Source organism: Palaemon carinicauda, chromosome 17 (assembly GCF_036898095.1).
Source record: "Palaemon carinicauda isolate YSFRI2023 chromosome 17, ASM3689809v2, whole genome shotgun sequence".
In the NCBI taxonomy this organism is placed as follows: domain Eukaryota; kingdom Metazoa; phylum Arthropoda; class Malacostraca; order Decapoda; family Palaemonidae; genus Palaemon; species Palaemon carinicauda.
In genome coordinates this window covers 70412133-70417132 of record NC_090741.1, presented here as the reverse complement: position 1 = coordinate 70417132, position 5000 = coordinate 70412133, and the positions used below count along the sequence as shown (strand labels likewise).

Genomic DNA, 5000 nt, shown 5'->3' with positions numbered 1-5000 from the left:
CCTTCCTTGGAACTCATCACGTAATTTCTTGAAGAAATCTAGCGGCTTGTCTTTCTTGTCTTTATGTGCAGTCTCCAGATGCTTTTTCAGTTTGCTGGGACGCATACTTTCATTTGAGAGTGAGGTCATACACAGCAGGCACATAGGCATTGTAGTATTTTGTGGAGATTCAATGAATCCAAAAGCAAGATATTCGACAGAATACTGTCTGCATTTTTTCTTAGCTGGACTGGTCATGCTTATCTAAAATAAAAAAACAAACAAAACTCATTAAAACTCAGTACCGCTATTATTGTCTGGGAAATCATTGCCCTCCACATATTCAAACAAGCAAATAAAAAAGCAAAAGTTATTAGCCATAAAAGATACTCTTACCCCTCCCTCAATAACAAATAAAGTGAATAGATAAATAAAATTCATGACAAGTATGTGTGTGTGTGTACTGAGTGTACATGAAAGAGACTGTGTATGTAAGTATAAATGTATGTTTGTACACTGTATGTAAGTATAAATGTATGTTTGTATGTACATACGTATGTGGATATAAAGTTATCTTTCACAAACCTCTTTGGTAGAACTTAAATCAAGTCTCTTCCTCGCAAGTCTATGTTAAACTGAAAGACGGATCTATTATTGAAGAAGAAACAATATAACGGTTATATTATAACCCATATACCGTTGCTGTTAAAATTGTTTATAAACATCTTAATGGTTGTCGTTCGGAAGTTTACCAGTCAGCATAATCTTTGATAGTTCAGTCTTTTACCACTCTGCCTGCTAGAGAGAGGGAGAGAGAGAGAAAGAGAGAGAGAGAGAGAGAGAGAGAGAGAGAGAGAGAGAGAGAGAGAGAGTTAATGGTTTTTGTCAAGGGTCATAGTTCAGCCTTTTACCACTCTGCCAGCTAGAGAGAGAGAGTGAAGAGATTATTGAATATTTCACTGTCTGCAAAAATTACCTGGTATATTGAATTGAATGATGTTCAAACTAAACTCAAGCATATTAATGATTTATTTCAAAATATTACACATTTATATATTTTGTGGGTCCTAAATTTTCTGTGGCCCCCCATGGCCCCCCATTTTTCAAATTTTGCCTTGTGGCCCCTGAAAAAATCTCATGGCCCCCAAGAGGGCCATATGGCCCACGTTGAGAAACACTGCTCTATATGATCAGCGTCCAAGCCCCCTCTCCACCCAAGCTAGGACCAAAGTGGGCCAGGAAATGGTTGCTGAAGACTCAGCAGATAGACCTATAGGCTTCCCCAAACTCCCCATCATTAGCTCACAAGGATGGTGAGGTTGCAGCAACCAAAGGAACTAACAAGTCTGAGCGTGACCCAAACCCCAGTCTGGCGTTCACCAGTCAGGGATGTAATTGCATTGGGCACCACATCTTTATTTACATAGTAAGGTCTATAGATCTTGGTACTGTACATAGTTTCAGGTAGGTTAGGATAGGTGTGATCGAAACTTCATATATTGTCAATCCACATATGTCATACATAGTTTTTAGTTATTCTTGTTAGTTTAATAAACGGTTAGATAGTCATTGTAAAATATTGGTAGGACGTATATTGTTTAGTAAATCTCAAGGAAGAATAAATTTTAAAAATTATATTTTATTAATTTATGAAAGAAAATTACATTTTACATTAAACATGTTCGTTCGTTTTATGAAGTCGATTAGGAAATTTCTGTTTTTCATGTTGACAAACATATTTAAAACTATCAATAACACATCTGGGCGTCTGTGACCTTGGTGTTTATGACTAATACATTTCTTATCAGTCAGGCAAATTACACATGACTTAAGTTTTGTGATTGTGTTTACTAACAGGTCTGATATTAAAAGTACAGTTGGACACAGGAATTTCTGGTAATGCTCGCTTTGAGGAAGTGCACCGTATCACACAATAACTGCACGGCGAGTTCCTGTGTATAAGCCCCCACCCACCATCCCGGCCATCTCTCTCTACTACAGTATCTGTTTGGTTACTCTCCGTGCAGTAAGGAGTGACAGGGTGCATTTCCTCAGCGAGGTGTGTCAGGAATTCCTGTGTTCATCTGTACATTATGATCCCCGTCCTCCACTCTAACAAATCGAGAGACTAGGAAAATATGATAGAGCAGAGTTTCAAGGCAGAGAGGCATTTTGCAAAGCATTCAATCAATCTCTTCTTTTTTGTAGAGCAAACATCTACATAATTAGCATATCTTCGTAGAGTAGTACTTTGAATGATTGACATTATTTTCCCAAACTCATTTTCGAAAACCGCCGCCAGAGGGTTGTTCCTTCATTATCATCATTATTATTCTTAGTAGTAGTAGTAGTAGTAGTAGTAGTAGTAGTAGTAGTAGTAGTAGTAGTAGTACTTTGAACGTTTGACTTTATTTTCCCAAACTCATCCAGTGAAAAACATTATTATCATTATTATTATTATTATTATTATTATTATTATTATTATTATTATTATAAGATCCTCGTTGTCACTAAATTAAACAGTTCTGGTGGTTTTTACTGGTGAATATCACATTCATCAATTATATAAAGTTATCGAGAGCCTCAGTTTTTTTTTCAAATGAATAAAATCAGATAAAGCTCTAGGGATGTTTATCGCCTCTTATATTTACACTGGCTCGTTTGCTAAGTAATTGTTTGTACGATAACGGATGAGAACATATCCGGCTTTCGTTCAACGCATGATAATGTGTTTTTTTTTTTTTTTTTTTTTTTTTTTTTTTTGGGGGGGGGGGGGGTGATTTGTCGTCTCAAGATACTATTGTATTTCCTAATTTGTCATCAAAACGTTAACTTGTTTCCTTTATTCTGAATTTCTATTCAGATACAGTTGTGTAAATTTATATTCAAGAAATTCCTTTGTTCTGTATATGACATGAGCATTCATTAGATGAACATTAATTTATTTCCTGTGATAATAACAATGATATTAATATTATTTTTGTAATAACAAATGTGAAAGAAACATTTTATGCATTGCAACCGCTGCTATAGTGAAAGTCTCACTTTCTATTATTAATTTATTTGTTGTCCCTTCATGAGAAAATAAGCAATACTTTTCCCTATTATAAAATCGGGTCTACAGATTCATATAAGAGTCTATTGGAAACGTTCCTGCTTAGCAATCTGTTGGATGGGGGTTCAAGACCCCCTCAAGCTCGATAATTTTTGGTTTATTTACAACCTCTGCATCCTTGTGAGCTAGGAATTGGGGAGCCTATAGGTCTACCTGCTGAGTCACCAGTAGTTATTGCCTGATCCTCTTTGGTCCTATCTTGGGCGATCATCATTTCTGTATATAATTACTATCCAGGTCATGTCCTGTCCCTTGACTCGACCATTCATGGCGACCTTTTTATCTTTTTGAAACTTGAAAACAAACTTGTAAATCCATCGATTCTTAGAGAATAATCCAAGAAAATATTCATATATCAATACATCCTCAGAGAAGAGGTTAGATCAAATATAACTTTTATTATACATTCAGTTCATCCAATTTTAACTGACCATATTCCCAGTGTATTCCTTTGTCATTGGTGAGTAAGAATACCAGTGTCCCACTTTTATTGTCCCAATTTTATATGTAACATTTCGATACTCTCCCTTTCTCTCAGTACGTATTTGTGTGTGTACATTTAATTTTTATACGTATGAAAACAGCTACACACACACTCTCTCTCTCTCTCTCTCTCTCTCTCTCTCTCTCTCTCTCTCTCTCTCTCTCTCTCTCTCTCTCTCTCTCTCTCTCTCTCTCTAATATATATATATATATATATATATATATATATATATATATATATATATATATATATATATATATATATATATATATATATAAATATATGTACATATATATCTCTATATATGTATATGTGTGTGTGTGCGGTTGTACGTGTGTTTGTACAATTATTTCCAATCTTTCTAAATTGTTACTAAATTAGGAAAATCACAAAAAAGTGAAATGAAATGAGAAATCACACCTATCAGTTTATCTCAATCAATCACAAGGGCATTTTAGAACAAGGTATGTTGTTGTGGAGTATGTGATTGTCTTACTAAAAAACGAATCAGTTTTTTTTATTAGTATCATAAATTAGTAGTTTTAGTAAGGATTGTACTTCCGGCGTCGAGGACCATGGAACTTGCTATTCCATTTTACGATGTAGGTTTTCTGGCTACGTGGAGTCTCATTATAATTGTGGCAAGTGATATAATTCAGTCAACAATAACTTTAGATATTAGATTTTTCACTTCTGAACTTCATTCTGTCCTATTTTTTTTTATTATAAAACTACAATTACATTTTATTCATTTACATTGTGTAGTTATTCTATTTACAAAAATATAACAAATGTATAACAAAATATAGATATTAACTTATTGCATTTCCGAAACCGTTAATATTTATTTGGTAGTAAGATTCTATGGTGTATAGCCCTTACTCTCTTATTATATATATCCGAGTTTTGGATGGTTATCAAATTTAGTGGCAAAAACTTTGGATCACAGATTTTTTATATGGAGTGAAATATCAACTAATTAATCTTCCTGGTAAGAATAAATAAAATCTATTAGCAGAATTGGCAACGCCAAATTCTAGTTGTATCATCATTTTGGTATAGAGTAAAAAGATCAACCAGTTAACCTTCCTGGCGAGAATATATATCTATTAGAGGAATTAGCAAAGCCAAATTCTAGTGGTGTGATTCCTTTGGAAATGAAATAAGAAATCAACCAATTACCTACCTAACATGAATATATAAAATCTGTTGGCAGAATCAGCAATGTCAAATTCGAGTAGTTTCATCACTTTTGGCATGGAGTAAAAAATCTAAAAATTAACCTTCCTAATTTAAATATTTAAAATCAACTGACAGAATTAGCACCGCCAAATTCAAGTATTATCATCATTTCTGGTATGGAGTAAGAAATCGACTAATTAACTCTCCTAACCAGAATATATAAAATCTATTGGCAAAACC

General features: G+C 33.9%; 1 long non-coding RNA gene across 1 annotated transcript; it reads right to left on the bottom strand.

Moving 5' to 3' along the window:
* Nucleotides 1–2: 2 nt before the first annotated feature.
* LOC137656128 (uncharacterized) lies at nucleotides 3–782 on the bottom strand. Its single transcript, XR_011046950.1, has 2 exons — nucleotides 565–782; nucleotides 3–243 (listed from the first exon to the last, which is right to left on the bottom strand). It is a non-coding gene; the product is annotated as an uncharacterized lncRNA (long non-coding RNA).
* Nucleotides 783–5000: the final 4218 nt, after the last annotated feature.